We start from the raw sequence: 22,732 nt of genomic DNA on the forward strand, positions 1-22,732 counted from the left end.
AAAGATGTGGCTGCAGGGATCCTGAGAAGATGGGCTGGGTTTAAGCCCTGTGTGCAGCCACGGAGGCTGTTTGGAAAGGTGGGGGCTGGCGATCCTCCCCCTCGCAGATGCACCCTGCTCTTCCCTGCAGCCAAATCCTTCCCCGAGGCCCGACCGGGGAACCAGTCGGTGCAGGATCCTCCGGACTGCTGCAAATTGTTGCTTTTGGTGTGTGAGCTTACTCGGTTGAAGCCTGTTGCTTGAGCTTCCGTGCCTGTTTGCAACCCGCCTGTGTAATGGGCGCTTTCCACCAGCAGCAGGGCACTTTGCAGGTGCTGTTGTGGGTGTGCGTGAAGCTCTCCGTGCTGTGTTTCCAGGGGTGTGCTGCCTCCCGCCTTGTGCTAGAAAGGGGTGCCAACAGCCTCCTGGGAGCACGGCCGCCTGAGCTCGAGGCTTCCTTTCTCTGTCCTTGCAGCATTGCTGGGGGATTTTTTCCTCTTCTTATATTTTTCTGTGGCTTTTTAAAAGCTGCCACAGTTGTTCCTGAAGGTCAAAAAAGCTCCAAGTGTCACTTCTGGGGGGTGTGCAGTGCAAACACCCCTTCTTCCAGCCAGGGTTGCTGAGCTGCAGCGAGCAGGGTGGTGCTGCGGCTCTTCCCCAGCCTCTCCGCTGTTAATGCTCCTGTGGGATGTATCAAGCTGTGACTCCTGAGACTAAGAATCAAGAAATGCAAAGATCCTTTTCCTCCAGTTCTGCTGTGTTTAGTGGCGAAATCCTTATTTTCCCTTCCTTTACCTTTTAGCCTGGTTCAGTTGTGCATGTCTCTCCCACCCCAACACCTGCTGAGACAAGGGATGCAATGAGAGAAAGCCTGACTCTGACTCTCTGCTACTACAGCATCTTCTGCCAACAGGGGCAACCTCTGCAAGCCGCTGCCATAGCCCAAATAATGGGACGGGGAGCCAGCGACAGCAGATCCCTGTTGTGCGGCTGTTCGGGCGGTAGGTAGCAGAACAGCCCTCGATGTCCTGTTCCCAAAAAACAAGCCAGAAGTTGGGGTAGGAAAATCTTGTCTTGGAGCTTTGGTGGTTTGTTCTTCCTAGTTAATGAGACAAGAAAAAAAACAAACCCCGTGTCTCGTCTGTGCCTGTACGCTGACAGGCTGAAGAACAGCGGACATGCAGCCATATTGTTCTGTAATCAGCAATTAGCTTTATTTCCCCCCCCCCCATCCCTTTGAGAAAGGGACAAGGAAAGGCCCCACTTCAGAATAAATTAGTTTCTCAAAAAGGAGGGAGCTCTGCAGATGGCTTTGTCGCGCTTTCCACTCTTGTACAGCTCTAGAGCACGCAGTCCCCCATCTTCGACCTGTCCGTGCTCCAGATGTTGTATTCTGAACACCTGGAAGAGGGGAGGTGGCCTCACCTTCACCCTCACCAAAAAGCAACTGTTAAATGTCTGATTTTCATCCTTAAACTTCAGCATTAATTTTATCCAAGTGTTTGCCTCCCGAACGCTGTGAAGCTGCAGGCTTCTTGCTGGTCCACTGGAGCCGCGGTGGGGCTTCAGCCGAGCCTAACGTGGAGCAGGCGTGGCGGCACGAACGGGCCGGGGGCTATCGAAGATCCGCTAACTAAAATGTGGGGTTTGTTCATGTGCGACACTTCTTCATGAAGTGCAGGGGCTCAATGCGGGTGCGAGGGAGGGATTTTACACCTATACCGTCATCCCACAAAACGAATTGCTGAGCAGGGAGGATTTTAGGAACCGCTTCAGCATCCAGCAAGCTGTTGGCCAGGAGCAGGGTCTCCATGCCCCTAACCCAACCTCCTGCACAGCTTCTCCTCTTCTGGGGAGGGAAAACCTCTACCCTGCTGCAGCCGTTTGGTCCCCGGTGTGGGCAGGCCTCTTCTGGGGGTGGTTGTCTGAGCCCTCAGCTGAATGCTTTCTCTCCAAACAGCCCATTTCAATTGCGCTTGTTTTTTTTTCTTGCAGCCACATCGTGGGTAGCTCCGTGCGGGAGAAGGTTTTTGGCAGCCTGTTTGTAGCAGTGCTCTGAGGGGCTCTGGTCCTCTTTCCCTGCAAAACCAGCCTGGAGCATCCCTGCTAAATTAGCGTATCGACACAGCGAGCACCGCAGCAGCGAGTTTCTGAAATTGTATAATTTCCAGTCTCTTCATTTTCCTGCTCCAAATACCGGTCCTGTTTGGCTAAGTGAGTCCAAGGCAGTAGATTTCTGAAGTCATTCAAACACAGCTAACGACCGGCGTGAGCGCGCTTTGTGTTACACCAAAATTTAACTCGCTCTGGTGCTCAGCAGTGCTTCAGTTACCCTCCTGTCGGCTGGGGCTCACAGCAGAGGGGAGGACTCTCTAAAAATGTCATTTTTAGGGGGCACTTCAGCAGCAGTATGAGCTGCCTCTGCTTTTCAGGTGGGGAGTGGTGCAGCACAGCTCCGGTCTGAGGAGAGAGGCAACCCTTTGCAACACCTCGCAACCCTTCGCACTTCTGGAGCGGCTCTTGGTGGTGCTTGGCTGTCTTCAGTGGAGCCTGTGAACGTTGCAGCCCCTAAGGGAAGCGCGAAATGGGGTGATACAGGAGTGTTTTTAAGAATTGCTAACGCCTAAGAGCAAAAGCGAGCATGCAGCACTGAGCAGGCTGTCCTGTGCTTTTTGTCACAAACCTACTTATTTAAAAAAGTATAGCCTTTGCATGGGGCTGCATCTTTTACCCCGCCAAGTGCAGGCTTCAGCGAGTGACTAAACGGAGGGTGTGACTGCATCGTAAAACATGGTCACAGCCCCCCCGGGACAGTCTCTTTAGGGAAATGCAGGAGGTATCCCTACTTTTCCACCTCTTATGTTTTGCTGGGTACGGAATGTGTTTGCTAACTACTCATTAGATAATGATCTGGCGGTGGTCTCAAACACCTCCTTGCACCAGCAGTTTCCCATTCGAATGCTGCCTAAAAAGCCGGGAAAGCTCATTGTTCAGTCCTACACGAGCACACAGGATGATATTCCGGGTATGCTAAAACGGGATATGCGACGCTGGGAAGGTGCAGATGCTACTGCACGTTGCCCTTGCGGGCTCCCAGGGTTGTAGCTGTTAAGGTTATTTATTTTAGCTCTGTTCTTTTCTGCCGCATCACCAATGATCGGTGTTTGTTTCAGGCAGGCTTCTGGTTTATTTGTATGTCACGCTCAGATGCAGTGCTTGCTGCTGGGGACTCCCGTGCCGAGCTCCGACTGCCTAGCTGGGCCTCCTCTTCACCTAGGGCACTCCAGAAACACAATGGTGAGCACAATATATCCACTGGGCTCACATTCACTGATAAGCCATCAGGTACAGTTCCACTGGGCAAGAAAAAGGTGCTGGTCCCTTTTCCTACGTGTGCTACCCTGCTTGAAGTCGGTGCTGCCAAGCCTGTGCTGTCCACAGTGCCACCTGGTCATCGTGTGGGAGCGGCGGCCGCTCGGAGCTCACAAATCCTGGTGGCAGAGAATGGTTGGATTTATCGCTCATCTCGTTCAGAGGAAGGAAGGGACACTTCAGCTTCACACTTCAGATATAAAGGAAACCACGCGTTTCTGGAGTCAGTGCCTCCAAATAGCTGCATTTTCCCTCGATCTTCCTCTGCGTAGCATCTGGGTCCTGCAAAGATCATACCAGTGACTGATCTTGCTCTTGCTTGCGAGGTCCTTGTGGACCAAGGACCACAGGAACAAGGCAGAGAAAGTATTTTACCCTCCCATGTTTCCTCCAGTTTAGTGGTATTTCAAGCAGACCCTTGGGGCTTGGAGGGGTTTAACTCATCGTGTGTGTATTTGTCTCTCCTGCTACACTTTGGGTTGTTTGTAGCATGTGCTATTTGCTTGCTGCTCAGAAGTTTCTTAGGTTTTAAAGAAATATGACAAAGAAAGAACCCCATTCTGCAACTGATGGAGACTTCAGTGGCAGGGGCTGTGGTCCTGCCAAAGATAGCACCAATTAAAGAACCACCAAGGCTTGTTGCATCCCCTTTAGGTTTTTAAACCCATTTTTCAGGAGAGTATGGAGAGTTACAGATGCTCTCCTGGTTGGGAAGAAGAAATCGCTGCTGTGTCTCAGGCCTGTTGGTGCAGTCCGTGTAGACCACATCCCAGTGAGGACACAAGGTGGAAGGAAGCTCTGGGGCACCTGGTATTTCCCCATTTGCCTTTTCCCCCCTCAAAGGAGCAGGGCATTTCACCGATGCTGGGTTACAGAGCTGCTTGGTGGGGAAAGCAAGCAACCAAGGAGGGTCCTTGATCTTTCACATACACTGGTGCCCATCCTCAGCTCTCCCGGGACGAGGCAGGTGGGGATGATGAGCACCCAAAACCCCGCGCCTTCACCCTGCCTCGCTCCTCCCCTTCATGGCAGCCTCCAGTGAGGCTGCCACCCCTTCTGCTCCCCCTGCCCACACACGGTTGTCCAAAACAGTAAAATGGGTAAAAAAACTGGTTGGATGGCCGAGCCCAGAGAGTTGTGGTGAATGGAGCTAAACCCAGCTGGTGGCCGGTCACGAGCGGGGTTCCCCAGGGCTCAGTGTTGGGGCCACTCTTGTTTAGTATCTTTATCAATGATCTGGATGAGGGGATCGAGTGCGCCCTCAGTAAGTTTGCAGATGACACCAAGTTGAGCAGGAGTGTTGATCGGCTCGAGGGCAGGAAGGCTCTGCAGGGGGACCTGGGCAGGCTGGATCCATGGGCCAAGGCCAATTGTGTGAGGTTTAACAAGGCCAAGTGTTGGGTCCTGCCCTTGGGTCACACCAACCCCAGGCAACGCTCCAGGCCTGGGGCAGAGGGGCTGGGAAGTGCCCAGTGGAGAAGGCCCTGGGGGTGCTGGCTGACAGCCGGCTGGGCATGAGCCAGCAGTGCCCAGGTGGCCAAGGAGGCCACCAGCCCCCGGGCTTGTGTCAGCACTGGTGTGGCCAGCAGGAGCTGGGCAGGGATGGGGCCCCTGTGCTCGGCCCCAGTGAGGCCCCACCTCGAATGCTGGGCTCAGGTTTGGGCCCCTCGGGACAAGAAGGCCCTGGAGGGGCTGGAGCGTGTCCAGAGAAGGGCAGCGGGGCTGGGGCAGGGTCTGGAGCACAAGTGTGCTGGGGGGTGGCTGAGGGAGCTGGGGGGGTTTAGCCTGGAGAAGAGGGGGCTGAGGGGAGCCCTTCTCGCTCTCTGCAGCTGCCTGAGAGGGGCTGGAGTGGGGGGGGGTCGGTCTCAGCTCCCAAGTCACCAGTGATGGGACGAGAGGAAACGGCCTCAAGCTGCACCAGGGGAGGTTTAGGTTGGAGATGAGGGAAAATGCCTTCCCTGCCAGAGGGGTCAGGCCCTGGCACAGGCTGCCCAGAGAGGTGGGGGAGTCACCGTCCCTGGGGGGGTTCAAACACCGTGCAGACGTGGCACTTGGGTATATGGTTTAGGAGGCCTGGGGGTGTTGGGCTGGGGTTGGACTTTATGATCTTCAAGGTCTTTTCCAACCTTAATGATTCTGTGATTCTATGAACCCCCCGCAATGACTTCAAACTTTTCCGGAGTTTGCACGCGAGGGCTCGGTTTAAGGTGGGGGAACCAAGGCTGAGCCTGGTGCGATTCCCCGTGAGGATGGGGCGGCAGGGCCCGGCTCCGGGCCGCGCGGGCCGCCGGTGGCCGGGCGGGGAGGTGTCGGTAGCGGCCCCGGGGTACGAGGGCGGCTCGGGGAGCCCGGGCTGCGCTGAGGGGAACCGCCGCTCCCCGCCGGCGGGGCGGCGCTGACGGGGCGAGCGGGGCCGCGCCTCGCGCTCCTCGTCCTGTGAGGGGACCGGCGGGGTCGGGGGGCTTCCCCGGCGCCCCCACCTCGGCTGTGTCCCCCCCGCGGGGTTGAGGGGCGGCACCCCCGGCACGCCGGGACTGGTCCCGGTGTCCCGGGAGCGGGGGGAGGGCATCGGGAGCGGCGGGGTTCGGGAGGGAGCGGGGCCGTAAGGGGGGGCCGAGGGGCGGGGCCGGGAGCGGCGATTGGCCGGTGGCGGCAAACAGGAGCGCGTGCGATTGGCCGCCGCGGCGGAGCGAGCGGCGGAACGGCGGGCGGCGATTGGCTGCGGACGAGGAAGCAGGAAGGAGGACGGAGGGGCTCGCGGCTTGCGGGGAGTTCGCGGCGGCGGCGGCGAGTGGCGGCGGCACCTCCTCCTCCTCCTCCCCCTCCTCCTCCCCTCCTTCTCCTCTCCGCCCTCCACCCACCCCCTCCCCGCGGCCCCGGTACCCGCCCCCGGTCTCCGCGCGCCGCCCGCCCGGGCCGCGCCGGATCGCGACGCCCTGCGGCGAGGGCGGGCGGGCGGCGGCGGCAGCGGGAGGCGCCTCATCCCCATCCCGCAACCTACCGAAGTAGGCGGTGGCGGCGGCGGAGGAGGAGGAGGAGGAGGAGGCGGCGCTGACGCAGCAGCGTGGAGCCCGGGACTCGGTCGCCCCGGGAGGGCTCCCGTCGCCGGATCTCTCCCGAACCGGGGCCTGCGGCAGCCCCGCGACGCGGGAGCGCGCCCCGGTGAGTCCCCACGCGGCCGTGCCCGCCGCCCGCGGGAGCCCGCGGCGCCGCCTCCTTCCCTCACGCCACCGGTAACTCCGGCGGGCCGGGAGCAGGTGCCGCCGCCGCCGCCCCGGGGCGGGGGGGGTTGGGGGGGGACGCGGGGCCACCGGGAACTTTCCTCCCGCCGCCCCTGGTGGGCGGCGCCGGCGGCCGGAGCCCTGCGGGGGCATCGCGGGCGGCCGCGGCTCGGCGGCCTCGGCGGCAGGTGGGCCGGGCCGGTGCGGGCGGCGGTTGGGGCCGTTAACTTGCCAAGTCCCGGCTTTGCCAGGCCGAGCTTAACCCGGCCCGGTAGGTCCTCCCTCGGGGCGAGCCCCTCCGGCAGGACAAAGGCGGCGGGGCGCGGGGGGGACCCGGGCCGGAGCGGGTGCGGGGTCGGCGGGGGCTCACCACGCCCGGGGCGGAGGATGCCCCCTCGATATGGGCGGTTTTGAGACGGTTCCCGGGAGGGGGGGACCACCGGGAGCCGGGCTTTTGCTGTGCCCCGGCCGCTTCGCGGGGCGGTGCGGGGGGGGGGGGGGGGCCGGCGGCGGCTCAGGGCGAGCCCAGCGCTGCCCATCAGGAAGTTTGCACAGACGTGGCGGTGGGCTGGTGTTTTTGGGGGAGGGGGACACACGCACCCCACACCGGAACGTGGGGATAACCCCCTCGCCCGGACGGCCGACCGTCAGCCGGGCAAGTTGGTCGACTTTCTCATCGTTGGCTGTCGGGTATCGGCGATGCCGCCGGGTCGCGAGCGGCGCGTCGACGTGCAGGTGGCATCGAGCCTCCTTGGCCGACGGCGGAGGAGTTTTAATTTTCGTCGTCTTTTAACCCCCCCTCAGCCGCACTTGCTGCGCGTTTCCCCTGGCTCTGGACATCTCTCTTTTCCTGTCGGTAGCTCCGGTGGCTGAGAGCTTGTTTCCTCTTCTCCTTTTGTGTAGCGGTAGCTCCTAATGGAGGCAGCTTCGCTGGCTCCCTCTTTTCCAGCTGCTTCTACAAGGCGCAGGAGCCAGCACATGTGACTGGGCAGATCTCGGCAGACTAGCAAGTGCTCTCGGGGCGACTGCTCGACAGACGGCCACCGACGCGGGGATGCCCGCGCCCCGCTGCCTCTGTCCCTGTCCCGGCGCGGGGAGTCGCAGGGTCACCCTCTCTTTCAAAAGAGCAGCCACAAAAACTTGAAAAATACAAGCGTTTGGGATCTATTCTGTTTGCCTTCTCCCCCGCTCGCTCCCCCGCCTCTTCCCACGAGTGCTTATCTGAAAGAGGTTCTGGTTTTGTTTTGTTTTAAAGAATACAGCTGCCCCTCGCGCTCGCTCTCCATCTGAAGTCATCATTGTCAGGAGCAGGCGAACCTCAAAGCGAAAGGCTTTTCTGGGCTTTCGCTAGCCTGGTTAATTGATCTGTCCATCAGTTTGCCACAATTAGAAAGCGCTCGCTCCAGACTGGCGGGCTCTGTGTGATCTTTGGTGCTGCGGTTGCAGGACTCTGTTCTGGGGTCTCGGGTTTTTATTTGAAGGGTTTCCAGTCCTTACGGTTGTGAGAGGGAGGGTGATGTGAACTGTATGATAGACTGATGCTTCTGAAATCTTAATGCGATTTAAATACCAGCACGCTGCTGATCGCTTTAACAGAAATACCCTGCTAACATATTCATCCCGAACCATCCTTCACGTTTGTCATGTCCTGGCTACCTGAATGGTTTCCGAGCTTCAGCTGGAACTGTCTAAATATTTGCTTGCAATAGGAGACTGTGCGTTAGTCTGATTTAACAGGACATTTTGGATTTAAACATTGATTTCTGTTTGTTTTCCCAATGAATTCAGTGCAGCGTTTTAACTGGAGCAGCAGCATAGGCTTTCCAGCTGCTGTCCTCGAGCAGGGCGGAATTGCCACCGCGGTGAAGTGTAGCATCGCTTCTAGGTGGAAAACGCCAAAGCTGCAGGTGAAAATAACGCCCTCAACTTTGTGACAGCGGATCCTTTCTGGATCTCTGTTCGCTGAGGGTTGATGGTGCCAATTGCACAGAACCGTATAATCCCACTCAGAAATCTAGCGTTTGGGGCTGGGCGGGAGCGGTCACAGCCTTGGTCCTGGAGCACATACGTCGTTACTTGAGAAGCCGCTGAGGTTTTCTCATCCAACTATATAAATTAGTCTAATGCTCTGTCCATCTCGCCAGTCATCGGCATCACCTTTCCATCTCCAGCCTGACAGCCTTATTATTGGAGGTTTTTTAACCTCTCTGGGCAGAATATGTAAGCTAATTTTGCTTGCTGTGATGGTGTTAATTGCTACCGTGCGACTGGGGGGGCTGCAGGGACCGCGGGACGCGTGTGCTGGTACAGTCTGTGGATAACGATTTAGATAGCGCTTGGCGAGTGGTTCCCCAAAATAAACCCTTCAGCAAATGCTTTTCTAATACTACCGCAGTGCTGAAAATAAGCCCGTAGCAGCAAATCTATCCAAAGTAAACATTGGAAAAATAATTAGAAATGGTAGGCAAAGGCGTGCTTGCTGTTTGACGTTAGGTTCAGATCATGAGAAGAATGAACGAATGATTATATCTGGTGCTGCAAAAATAGGCGGGTATGCTCGGATGCGCAGGTATTGCATCCGCGAGGAGCTGCGCGGGGCTTTTTTTGCCCCGTCTAATACTCAGTTAACCGTGGCGATACACCCCATGGAAGTAACGATAGGAACAACCCCCGCTTCGTGCCCAACCAGCCGAACTAATTAAGTCGCAACTATCTTATTGTTAATAATACTTGAAATGGCAGTTCGGATAACTGGGAAATACAAAAACTGAAAAATAAACACCCCAAAAAAGCCGTAAAACCAAAAATAGCTTCAAATGCAAGCTCTGCGCTTTTTGCCGTAGGCTGTCTGGGGCCGGGGTAGCCGTGCACGCGACGGCCCGGGGAGTCTGGTGGTCCCAGGGGCTCTCCTCCCAATCCAGAGGGCTTTTTATACCGTCCGTTTTGCTCCCCTGCTTCGCCTCGCGATGTACCTGTGTGCCTGTTTGCCGGCAGGTTGCAGGTGAGCTGCTGAACTGGTGGTATTTGCGGCTGCAGGTTTGCGCCTGCCTTCGGCTGTCTCCTAAGTGTGAGGGCTGGGGAGGGTCCGTGGCTTCTGGATGCAGACGGCGTTTGGTGGGGGAGGAAAGGGGGCCCTTTGTAGGCAGTGCTCAGGAGGAGCCGTGCCTCTTGGCTCACCGTGAGGACCGTAGGGCTTTGGGGCAGGGGAGGGTTTCTTCAGAAAAGCTCATAGCTGTCCAGCGCAGCGATCTCCTCTTTCATTTTGGACCAAAGGCGCAGTTTTTAATGACAAAAAAAAAAAAATTAAAATTCATGGCCAGATTGCGACTCTGAGCGAATGAGTTATCTGTAACAAGACGTTGTGCTTTAACCCTCTCGGCGTTCGCGCTTGCACCCCCGTGCTGGCAACTGATGTTCTATAAACGGGGAAAATGCGCTTAAATCTAACGCTGCTGGGTTTGCGTCTTAAGACGGAAAGAAATGTGATTGTATGGGACAATGCAACAGGCCTTTTTCCCGTTACTGTCCAGACTTGATATTCTAGCATGAAGCTTTATTATAAAGGAGTAGAATAAAGTAGAGTCGCAGCGGTATCTCATGTGAGAGTGAAAAAGAAGAAATCTTCCATTAGAAGAGGAGGACCATGGGAATCTTTATCTCGCTGTAAAGCGAAATGAGGGGCTGATGTTATCATTACAAAGTTAAACCAAAGGATGTCATTAAGAAGAATAAATATAAATCTGATTTAAAGTGAGTTTGTTTTGCACCTGCGCTCTGTCCCCTGTCACTATTTGTGCCGCTGGAATTTCGTTCATGTTACGTGTCATTTCTCTTGAATGTGGGTGAAAACCCAAACAAAATAGGAGAAGAGTGTGGAGAGCTGGCGGGATGTAAAACGTGCAGTCAGCTGAGCGAAGTAAGCAACCCGAGCCGCCTCTTAAAATCTCTGAACCATCGATAGCACAGCAGTATACAGAGTATTTGGATTTAAATCGTAGCGAAGCCCCTCAGCTGGGGACAGCAGTGCTGCTCTCTGCCTCTCGTGAGACGTAGCTGAAGACGAGGATGACTTGTCTGGCGAAGCAGTTGTTTTTCCCATATTCACCAGTGTACATTGAATTTCATGAAATCTTTCGTTGAAGGTGTGTGGTCATTAACTCCCTGGGAGTCAAAAATAAGACAAGGGGTGCTTCTGATTTTTGCCTGGGCTCTCTCCGGTGCGAGCCTGCTCGCTGCTCAGGCAGGCGTTAAACGGCCTCGGCGACGGGGAACTGAACGCGTCTCTCCTTGGCCGGTTAAGAAACGTGGGAGCGCGCCGGGTAACGCGCCGTACGTCCGTGGCACCCAGCCGCCGCGCTTGGCGTCCGAGCTGTGCCGGCGGCAGCGGAGCACAGCCAATAAACGCCGATTGAGGTGGGGAAGGAATGTGTGTCAGCTCACCGAGAGCATGGTGTGCTCAGGGCCTTACGCCTGCGCTTTTCACACGTGGCACAGCTGGGAGTGCTGCTTTTATCACCTTTTTTATAAAAAAGTCCGACTGAGGTTATAGGTGCGTCTTTAAATGAAGATGCTCAGTTGAATTCTTGCTGAGGGCTGCTTTCGGTCATTCGTTTTGCAGTTCTCCTTCCTTTGCCGTTTATTTCCCAGCGCGTTCAGAGGCTTGCAGTACGGGCTTTCGAGAGGTGTTCGCTGTAACGCGTGCGGCCAGGCACCGTGATGAAAGAGCCTCGTGGCGTCGGCAGGGTGTCAGCTCCCCTCGTCACCGCGTTGGGTGCCGCGGCTCGGAGCAGGGAGGCTTTGGGATGCGTGTGTCGTGGCTGTCTCCTTCCCCGGCCGAGAGCGGGGTAACGCAGCCCAGGTGGGCTCCTCTTTCCCACCGCACGACGCTGCCGATGCGGGTGCTGTCCCGGGCGTCGTGGACACGAGCGCTTCGGTAATTGCAGGCGAAGCAGGTGGGCTCCTGCGTGGCTGAGCTGTAGCGCGTTTGGCGTTGAAGAGCGCGGGGTTTACGTTAAATGTGTCGTCTTCAGGAATAAGCTGATGTTTCGGTTCAGAGCTGCCAGTTGCTGTACTCCTCGTGTCCCAGTTCTCTTGAACAAAGGTGTGACTAAACAAGAATATTATGATTCCCCCCCCTCCCCGCCCCCTTTGTAAGCCACATCACAGGAGTGCTTGCTGGCACCCATTGTTCTTCAAGCAGTTTTTTGAAGGGCTTTTTCATGCTCAGCTTTGAAACTATACAGCTTGCCTAGCTCAGCAGGCTTGATTGGTTTTGTTTTAGGGTTGTTTTGGTTTTTTTTTAATAAGATCTTGGCTTTTAGTGACTGCATGTGTACCAATATTTCAAATTATTTACGATGCTCTTAGGAAAATGCCTCCTTTTTATTTCTAGCATTGGTTTGAATAAAACAGCTTTGCTGGCAGCTTATTTTTCAGTATCTGAATTATCATCCTTTAAATAAAATCACGGTGCTAGAGAAGCATCGAGATCCATGGGCATCGCTGAACTGTGCTGCTTCATATGTACACCATGCATGGCCTTCTATTGTTCCTGGCTGTGGCCTGTGTGAAGCACTGAAAATAGCAAGCTTTAGCCTGCCTTCACACAGTACGGCATTATCCTCTGCCGCTTGTCTTCATTGTATCTTTGAGTGCCTGCGGAATACCTGGAATAGGCTTAAATTGACAGCCAAGAAAAGAAATTGGGAGTTACAGGCATGCGAAGGAAAAGATGGTTGAGTTGACTTTTGCAGGCTGGAAGGGAGAAGGCGCTGCTGCGGGGAGCGCGGCCGAGCAGCTGCAGCAGCACGTTGCTCGCAGAGCAGGCGGATGCTGCCCGAGCCGGGAGGCACCCTCTCACGCCGAACCCGAGCCGGGGAAGTTCTTTAAACTAAAGAGCGTTTTAACTAGACCCTAAAATGGAGGGGGCTCGCTGCTCTGCGAGAGCGACGGCGTTGTGCGATCGTTCGCTGTAGGTATTAGGGCGCTTGGCAGATTGAGGACGTTCTTGCTGATTTAGGTTTGGGAATACTGTAAAAAGGAAAAGGATTTGGTGGGGCGGGGGTGGAGAAGGGTATTGAGGCATCTCCCTCTGCGGAGGGAGGATAGAGAGGCACCGGGGAACGCAGGGGGTGAGGAATGAGCAGCAGTAATCACATCTTGATAAACACAGACGATTTGGAAGGAAGAAGAAAGCGCAGGCTTGGGAAGGAAACTAGTGGGCAGCAGGAGGATGGCTTGGTGTGTTTTCGGTTTTTTGTTGTTTTTTTTTTTTTTTTTTAATTTAAAAAAAGCCCCAAAACAGATGCAAGAGGCATGTTTGGTTTTGTTTCTTTGTTTGTCTAGCTCAGTCAAAATCAGTTCAAGAAAGCAAGGCTGGAGGTGGTTCAGAGTGAGGAGATGCAGCACATCTCTCCAAGGTGAGCAAGATAGCAAAGGAAAAGGATTTGGCAGCTATAATCACGTGTAGACAGAGAAGAGGAGATTTTTTTTTTCTTAAAATCCTGGCTAAACGCCAGGTGGCCGGAGAGATATGAAAATCCTGACGGCTTGGACAAGTAAATCCCAAACTGGGAATTCCTTAGATTTCAGCAAATCGCATGAGGAGCGGAAGCGAGCCAGGTGCTTTGGGGATTTGTGCCCTAAAGCATCACTCAGTAACCCCAACTCTCTCACACGTCCCTCATTACCTAGAGGTGGTACGTACGACCGAGCATGTGCTGGGTAGAGCGCCAGGCGAGGCAGAACAGGTAACGACTCCTGCCGGCCCCCCTTTTCCCTCACGAGAGCCCTGTCATCTTGCCTTTCCCTTTCTTAGATGCTGGATTTCTTGAAAGATCTCTAGGAATGTAGTTATTTGGGATTTCTACTGTCGTCCTTGCGTTCTGGTTGCAAAGAGGTGAATCCTTTCAAATCCTGTCAGAGAGGACAGGCAGCGCGATTGGGAAAGCGCTGTTTAGCCAGCCTTTAAAAAGGAAAAATAAAAAGCCATTTTCATTTCTTGCCATTTCCATTTTTTCCCATATAGTGGAAGAAGAGCCAGAGAATAATACCCACTTCAGAATAAATTACCAGCTTTGCTGAAATGGCAGTCCTCACACCTCCGGGGCTATAAAGGTGTGATAAAAGCCCTGCCCCTCTTAGAGCTGGGGAAGGAGGGGGCTGCAGCTCTGCGTGGGGGCTGTGGGTCAGCATCCGTCGCTCGGAATAACTCCAGCCTGGCGCTGAAGTTTTTGGCGCAGGTAGCGTCGTTACGGTGCCGATAGCGCATCGCTACCTGCGAAAGGCTCTTGTCCGCGCTGGGGCTTTGTGGGATTTGCATCAGTTGTCCTGCCTGAAACCACTAATGAGCTTAAGAACTCTCCTGTTTTCTCGGTGCTTAACAAAAATTAAATCCTTCCCTCCAAACAAAAATGTTGTCGCGTGCTTAGCCCGATGCTTTCATACAGGCACAATGGGTAATCGCTGACCTTGCCTGAGATGCCACCTCAAAGCTCATTACGGAATAATTGGGTGATCCTTAACCTTTCCACAAAGTTTGGGGGGTTTGGGAGCTTGGGGAGGGGGGAGGGGATGTTTTTTATACTGATAATGTGACTTACCCCAAGACTCGGCCTTGAATTTCAGGCGCTGGGCTGTTCCAAACTCCATCTGTCCACTAAGTGAATGTCAATCCAATTTAAGCTTGCATATGTTTCCAAGGAAACCATCGGAGGCAATGGTGAGAAGTGGACCATGGAGGGGCAGGGAAGCAAGCGCAACAGCAGCGTTTTTACTTTTCAGTACTTAAATGTGATTAAAACCAAGTTAGCTGTAATAACCCTATACAGAGCGGTATTTAGAGTACTTGAAGGTCAGATAGTTCCTCTTGGAGGAGTCTGTGTTGTGTAAGTGAAACATCAGCAATGTAAAAATAAAAGGAAGAGGGAAGTGGCTTCAGGTGCTGCCCCCAAGGTCTCATTCCAGCTCTTAGAGCTTTATACTTTCCCATATAGCTTATGGTTTTGTGTAGTGGGGTCCTAATTGTCTTTCCTTCCTAGCAGGCTGGAGAACTCATGCAGCCGTATAAAAACCCATCCAGCCCCTCAGCTGAACAAAGCACACTGTAAACGCTTTCTCCCTGTTCTACCCAAAAGAGTCTTTATATTTAGACCCTCCCAAAAATATAAACTGAAAGTGCTTGGGTAAATTAAAGATCAGTGTCCTGGTCGCGTTAAAAGAGCAACAAAGCATCTTAGTGCTGCACGCTGGTGTATTTCTGCGCTGTTTTGGAGGGCAGCGGTGGTGATACGTGTTGCCTGGGGAGCAGGAAGGCGGATGAGTATTTGGGTGTTTGCTTCTGCTCGCTCAGACCAGCTGAAGGTGCCGGGGAGCCCTGAGGGCTCATCCCTTACCCAAGGCGTGAGAATTTCCAGACACTTATCAGCTCAAGCACGCTTAGCTTTTCAGAGAAAGGAAACCCGTACGGTGAGGCTGAGCGTAAGGCCGCGTAGGTTCGTTGGTGTTCGTTACCGTTTGCAGACCCCGCCGGCGGGCCGAGTTGGCCCCAGCAGAGAACCGACAGGGCTCGTGGCATGCCCCATGTCTGCAGGGCTCCGGGAAGCTCCGCTCAGCGCTGCCGGCGCTCCCCGACAGCGTTGTGAGCGTGGTGGGAAGCAGCAGAGACGAGACAGGCAGAATTTGCACTTGGTTCCTCTTTAGAAGAAACGAGGGTTTTTTTTTTTCCCATTTAGAGGAATTCATCTTTAATTGAGAGTTTAAATTCTACAGAAGCCAGAATTGTAAGGCTGCCTTGCTTTCCAAAGAGAAATGTATTTCTGCCTGTTAATACAGCCATTAAATAAAATGTTTATCTTGGTTATTGAAATGAGTAGCGAGGTTCCCGCTTTGGAGCTCTAAAACGGGATATTATCTGTCATTTTAGCTTAAAGAATGCTGCTAGCACGCTTGGGCTTAAAATGTTTTACTGTGACAAATAGTTGAAGGAGAAGCTGAAATTCTGGTATCTGGGGATATCCTGCGTGGGTATATTGTATCCTCGTGCGCTCTAACTGCAATATGAGGCAGAAACTCCTCAGCTCAGAGCTCTTTGCAGCTGTTGTCCAGCATCAGATCCTGTTTGGATCAAACCTCCGGAGATTCGGACTGCCAGTGGCAAAGCCGGCTGCGGGGAGGTGGGCACCTGGGCACGGGTGCTGGGAGTCGACCTTGGGGCTGAGGCTACACAGCAGCACTCTGGTTCTGGCCGCAGAGCAGGGCTTTGCAGGCCGTATCTCCTTATCAGCTGTTTACCCTTTCACGCCTGGGCCCAGCATGGGAAAGCAGAGCTTGTTGCAGCTTTCTTGTATCTCCCAGCAGCTCCTGGAAACTTTCTACCAGTTCTTCTGCTGTTCGACCGGTAGCTGCGAGCGTCTCCCGCTGCCACTTTGGCTCAGCTTCAGCTGGCAGCTCTTGCAGCTGCAGGCATCCCTCTCTGATCGCCTCTCCGGTCAGATTCACCATGGTCTAGCTTCAGATTTTGTCTACTTGTATCCCAGCCTACTGGAGCCTGTGGCTCTAAACTGTTTGCATCTTTTACCCTAGAGCTTTTGTGCCAGTGACTTGGACGTATGAGGGTGTTTTTCTCTTCCCCTCTTTAATGTTCTCAAATCCTGTAGCTGACAATCAAGGGCTAATACTGATTATTTTTGTTTCTCCACTCGTCAGTGCTGAGTTCCTCAAAAGTTTTGCTCTTTCTCTTCCCCATTACGTATATATTGACCTTCAAGCTGGAGTTGGAGGAGGCACGGGGGTGTCTTTGAAGAATTGGAGCACCCGTTTGTGAAGAAGAGCTTGCGTAGCATTTGTAGGACTCTTGTCCCCAGTACTCAGCACACCTAAGATGTTTTGAAGCCACAGTCTGACTTCAAGGGACCTTCCTGAAGATCCAGGTGGAGACACCCATGGCTTTTCCATAAAACCAGGCTGAACTGTTTAAAAGCTTTGTGGTTCCTAAGAGGAAGCTGTAATTATGCTCCTTTGCCAGAGACCTGCTGTTGCTTTATCCTCTGGAGTCCACACTGGCTTCGTGGTGACCTGCACTGTTGTGAAAAGGGAAGTCTTCAAAGGGTGGATGTTGCTGGGTTCCCCCTGAGATGAGGCGGTGCCTCTGCTTAGGGAACACATGTTTAAATATGCCCCTCTGTAGCCACAGGTTTGCGTGTGGAGTCCAGGTATGAAGTCGGAGTAACTGTAGGTGGGATTTGCGCTGAAGCTGGACGCCGTGTGGTGAAACTGTCTTAGTCTCAAAGCAAATCATAGCTCTTGGCACACGGTTTATCTGCATCAGAAAACGCTGGTGCTGTATGTGAGCTGGACCGCTTCTGGTGGTTCTCTGTGCCGCGTAGCACGGCAGCGTGGTATAGAGCTACGGCAGCACTTGTTCGGGTTAACGAGCCGCTTTTTTTAGTGCAGTCTTACGAGAAGTGCTGTTACCTGAAAGGGCAGTGCTAGATGGATGTGGAAGCTGGGGAGAGACGCAATACGGAATGTGTGCGCTTTCAAATAAATGGTGAAAATGGTAATCGAGCTTTAAAGCGCCTGTGCTAGCTGTATGGTGCCGGTTTATGTGTGCCCGGGGCAGGAGCAGGTATAGGGAAGAGAATGGGAGCAATCGTAGTCAGCCCTGCTGTACCAAAACGTTGCTGACAGATGTTCTTCTAACAGTTTTGGTTTTTTTTTTAAAATCTCAACTTCTTTAGGCAATCTAGGCTTTTTCTAGCCCAGCAGGAAGGAAGGATGTAGAAAAAGACTTTTCTAAGTCTCCCTAAGTGCTAAGTCCTTTCCTTCTCCTCTCATTCCCTAGAGAATGCCATATCACCATCTTCTTACACATGACAAACTTTTTTTCCCCGCCCTATTTTTTTTAATCGCATGACATAAGCCCCTACGCCCTCTCCTTGCTGGTCACCCCCAAGTCCTTCGCCCTCGCCGCTCCCTTGCTCGTCCAGCATTACGCGCAGCACGGACAGACAGACGTGGGCCAGCTGGAGCCTGCTCCCATCTGGCCTCCGTCCACGCTGCGCCTGGCCTGTCTGACACGCGGTGCTCCTGGGCATCTACCCCAGCATGAGGCTGGCTTGTTGTTTTTTTTTCACGACAGTGGGATGCTGTTGACTCATCCAGCTTGTGCTCCTCGGCAAACCTCCGCAGCTTTCTGCAGAGCCACCTTGCTGGCTGCTGCCCGCTCTGCCCTTGCGGCTGATGGTTCCTGCTGGGCCATGCGTAAGTTGTGTGTTTGTCCCTGTTGCTGGGCTCTTTAAAATTTTTTCTTTGAATGCTTCTCTGGTCCATCAAGACCGTATGTGAACCCATAGCTTCCCTCCTGACTTGCTTGCTGTCTCCCTGCAGGTGAGTCTGTGACTTGCTAATAAAATACTGTGTGACTTGCTGATAAAATATTCGATCGTTTCGGGCTTGCCCCGAGGGAAATGCTGTGTCTGCTGTTGGGTTTTGTCACTGGCCGTTAGACTCAGACACAGCCCTTCCCCAAACCTACCTTACGGTGGTTTTCTTCAAGCCATATATGTCTCGCTGGTTCCCAGGGATGTATCTGGAAGCAGCCTGTGAATAACTGAGGAGCAAAACCCAGTGGAGCACTGGACATATTAAGAGGCAGTAACCGGGCAGGTTCAACAGACCATCCCAAATATTTGTCCTTGTAGACAACTGCCACGAGCCGGGTCTGCTCCCGTGCCCCTCTTGGGGCATGCTTTCTGCCTAAGGCCATGCAGCAGTGGCGGTGTCTGTGCTGCAACCAAGGGAGCGTAACCTCCCAGGGGCCCCGTGGGACACGGGCCACCTTCTTCAACCAAAACCCACGTAATTACAGCCAGAGCACTTGGGATTGAGTGTGTAAGTTATTCATTGGCCTTAATTGTTCCTGATTTTTTTAAAGTCTGTTTTTTCCTTCCAGCTGTGCAAGACACAACAAAATCGAAGTAGTACTTTGGTGTGATGTAGTTTAAATGGCTCACCTTATTGAAAACATCTTATCATACCCATTGCTTTGAAAGCTAAGTGTGTTTAATCGCTCCCTTTCTGAATGGCCAAATAGTGTCACGCATGTGTAAGTAGATAAATGCAAGTTAATGAGTGGATATAAAACAAATCACTCCCACCGCAGGTCTGCAAATGCTGTCCAGTCCATTTAAAGGTGATATTTGTTGCCATGACTGATCAAACCTGGGGCACAAGCAAATGTGTGTGTTTAAATACACCTCTAACGATATGGGTAAAGGATGAAAGAGCTGGGCCAGCTTCTAATGGGAGTTAAATGGGCTCTCGTGGAAGCAGTGTTCCAGCGATTGGGCTTCTAGTTGTTGAAAGTGGCTGAATTGCCTATGCTTGGTTTGTGGCTTCTGTTGTTTTAATACCACTTAACAGGTCTTGTATGGAGACGTATAACAACATCCAGCTGTCTTGCTTGAGCGTTTTCTCTCACCAGGTTTCTGGTGACAACATCGTGCCAGCTCCTGGTCACAAGAAACGCTTTTCTAGCTCTGCTTGGGACCTTTGGCAACGTGGGCCTTGAGTCCCTCTGCTTTCCTGGGCTTAAATTATCAAATTAAGATTGTGTAGGGGACATTGGATCCTCTGCCTCGGCCAGAAGTGGCGTGGCAGCGCGGCATTTGACATGGTGAGTGGTCCACGCGCAGTGCTTGGGTTTCCCCAGCCCAGCCTGGACCCCTAATAATTCTGGGAAGAGCCAGTGCTGGGCACTTAAAACCTTGAAGTGCTAATTGCTTAGTAATGAAAAGTGTAATCACCAAGCAATTAACTTTAAGCACTTAGTGGCTGGTGGAGGTTCAGGCTGGTCTGATGAAGACATTAATAACTTTAGGTCCCAGACTAAAATCTCATCCATTTCCCGTACGAGTGCGACTGCGCCTTGGGACTTCCCGCACGCTCCACGCTGACTCCCCGAGCCTGTAACTGTCTTCCACCTTCGTACCTGCTGCCTTAGCAGAGCATCTGTTCCTGCGTGCTAATTCCCTTCGTGGAGAATCAATTAATAAACTGCCTTTTCAAAAACAAAACAATAGCACAAACCCTCCTCTTGTCTGAGTTCAGCCATACAGGTGAGCGTGTTAATTCCTAAGGCGGTGTTAAAAGACTTGCTCTCCTTTGAGAAACCAGGTGTTGCAGCACCGTTCAGTTGTGCTAGTTTTTGGGTTTTTTTACTGACCTAATACATTAAACCAGTTGTGAAATTTGAAGAGGAGCTTTTTCACACACCCTGTACTCACTTGTGAATACTGTGCTCTTGCATTAAAAAGAGGGAGGAAAGGTTTTACGGTAAGTTTAGTTAGGCTTGGCAGTCTTGCCTTGGCCATAACCGTGCCGCTAGAAGATCCGTGAATGCCTCTGTGTGCGGTGCTGATTGGTACCGTGCTTTGTGAAGGAAAAGTATAATTGTATGTGGATTTTAAAACACTTTGTAGAGGTGTCTTCAGGTGGGCTAGCTTCTTGAGGAAGCCCGTGTGGATGCCTGATGATTTTTAGGTACTGGGATGGTAATGGGTGTCCTATAACTTTCCTCTTCCCTGCGTGGAACTCCGGGTTTCTGCAGAAGTTATGCCCAGTTTGATGAGAATATCTTAAGCTTCAGCCATATCTTCTATTCCATAAGTTCAAATGCAGCAAAGTCGGCTTCAGACTTAAGCTCTGCTTAGTGTTTGGTGTGGCGCCGTAGTTTGTAAGACGTATGGGAAGGAGGGTGTTTGGTTACAGGGATTTTGGTGGGAACACAAGAGTTTCATGAAGTCTTTCTGTGACTTGAATTCTGGGTTGGGGTTGAAGCTCTCAAATGGAAAACTGCTCAGTGCAAGTCGTCTTCTGTCACCTGCGTCCTCAGCCAGGGAAGTGTGCGGAGGATGCTGGTATTTCAAGTGATGGTAGGAGAGCGAGAATAAAGATTCAAAGTCTCGTTGTCTTTTGAAATGACTGTTGTGCTTTGAATATAAAGAGGAATCAAAACCTCTGATGGAGGAAATCTGAAATCCCAGAAAGGTGTTCTGCTTTATGGGCAGCTTGCTTGGTGTAGGCCAAGCTGAGGTTGAAGTAATGTGACGCTACTTTTAAAACTGCCTAGAAACAATAGGTATTTCCAAATGAAAGATGATACTGTCTTAAGTACTTATTCTAGAACTGAAAATACATTCAGATTACAGTTTTAGTCTGAAGAAGTAATTCTGGTCAATGTATTTCAGCTGGGGATGAGTCAGAACACAGGAATCCCCAAAAATATTACATGATCTTGTTATTTAACATAGCCTTTTTTTGCCTGCCTGGGCTTAAGGCTTCTGTAAACTTAAGTCGAGGTTAAACATGCGTGTCTGTTAAATTTTAAAATCCCGTCTCCGTCGCTCCTCTCGGAGATGGTAACTGAGGGATTCAGGACCTGCAATGCCAAGGATTCAGACGCTGAGGTGGGCGCCGGGGTGTCAGACAGTTTCCAGGGATGCTCTGAGGTGAGGAAAATAAGATGGAGATTACTTAAAGGGGGTTCTTGAAATTGCATTTTTTGGGGTCAGATTTTAGGATGGTTAATTAAAGGTTATGTTGAAGGAATGCCTTGCCCTTCCCTGAATTTCCTGCGTTGTTTTTGGTTTCTCCCCAAAGCAACTTTTGAGCTTGTTGAGCAGTTACATGCTGGGTTTGGATCTCAAGGGTGCTGCGCCAACAGTTTCTGATTGAAAGAGTTGAGACGTAGCAGAGAGAAGGCATAGGACGGCAGCGCCAGCGCCGCGCGATGGAGGGGAGCCGGCAGGGATGCACCAGTCCTTGAAAGTCCCAGAGGCAGCGTGGTTTTGCAGATGCACGTGTCATACATGGAATCACGGCACGTCTTGAATTATTTAAGCTGAGCAGCTTGGAGCAAGTTCCTAAAGCAGTTGCGGAAGAGTGTGATTATAATATATAGAAGAGCTTTAATATTTACTATAGAAAAATCTTGCACCTTGTTCTTCAAAATAAAGCCTTGGAAATAATTTCTTATTCCATTTTGCCCGTATAACCAGGAATGGTGCCAGAGCTATCTGAGCAAAGTGACGTGTGATTGATATTTTACGAGACTCAGCCTTCTGCCGTGAAGGAGTTTAGCTTGCATTTTGCATATATGGAAAATCAGATGAGCAGGGCTTGGGTGGTGGTGGTGGTTGGTTTTTTTTAACCTTGATTAACTTGATTGCCAAAGCTTGTGCTCCTTCTAAAAACATGACTGTCAAAGCTGTCCTGAAATATTTTTGAGTTGGTTTTTCAAACTACTTATAGGCATCTTCCAGGGCGTTGTTAGTGTAGCTGTCACGTAGGCAGCTTCACGCGGAGCCTATTTAAAGTTCTAATAGGCGATTTCTTTGTAAATGAGTGACACTCAATATATCCGGTATTTGATGCGTAGTAGCAGTTGCTGCTGATGTTCTCTGGGGTGTTTCAGAAGAAGTGCAAAACCCGTGTACGCTTTAGCCTTCCCGTTTCGCAGGTGGTCCGGTGTGTGTGCCTCCCGTCCTTCCCAGTGCTCGTCTTGCCTATCTCTGCGCTCTGCCTGTCTTCGTCAGAAAGAAGCCTTAACATCTGATTCACTGGGGAGCGATACAGTAAAGGCCAAGCGTCAAAGCGCCTCTTAAGCGTGAGTGCTTTCGTTCAACGTTGTCAGCCTTGAGACAAGTTAAGCCTGATTTTCACCCCCACCTCCACACACTCGTCTTCTGTGCTTGCAAAGGCCGGGGGTTTCCTTTGCCTTACCTGGGCTTTTGTTGCAGCAGCGTGGTTGGGTCTGGTTATCCGTGGTTCTCTTTTTAATTTTGAGATTGGTTTTGAGCGGTGAGAAGCTGATGGTGGGCTTTGCACTGCGGGAATAATTACAGTGTTTGCATTGGCAAAGAAGTGGTTTCTGTTGGGGGGAGTTGGCTTTCTGAGCGTACGCTTGTTTGCTTGCGCCTTTAATGACATGGTTGGGTATTACTTTTCCCCAGAGCCCCTGAACCGCTCAGTGCGTGAACAGATAGTTTAGAGAATAACATCCAAAGCTGGTGGCTGCTGGCCCCAAATTTTGAAGTGGGCGTGGGTTCCTGCTGCTGCAGCTGAGAGGCTCTCTTGTAGGAAGCAGGAGCGATGAATGC

General features: G+C 52.5%; 1 protein-coding gene across 1 annotated transcript in view; it reads left to right on the forward strand.

Annotated features, from left to right (window-relative positions):
• Window positions 1–6,080: 6,080 nt before the first annotated feature.
• Window positions 6,081–22,732, forward strand: part of BAHD1 (bromo adjacent homology domain containing 1) — a 40,787-nt gene continuing 24,135 nt past the window's right edge. Inside the window, exon 1 of the mRNA XM_075095272.1 lies at window positions 6,081–6,513. The gene's annotated coding sequence lies outside the window, so the exon portion shown is untranslated. The remainder of the gene's footprint in view (window positions 6,514–22,732) is intronic.

The sequence above is a fragment of the Phalacrocorax aristotelis genome, chromosome 5 (assembly GCF_949628215.1).
Source record: "Phalacrocorax aristotelis chromosome 5, bGulAri2.1, whole genome shotgun sequence".
In the NCBI taxonomy this organism is placed as follows: Eukaryota; Metazoa; Chordata; class Aves; order Suliformes; family Phalacrocoracidae; genus Phalacrocorax; species Phalacrocorax aristotelis.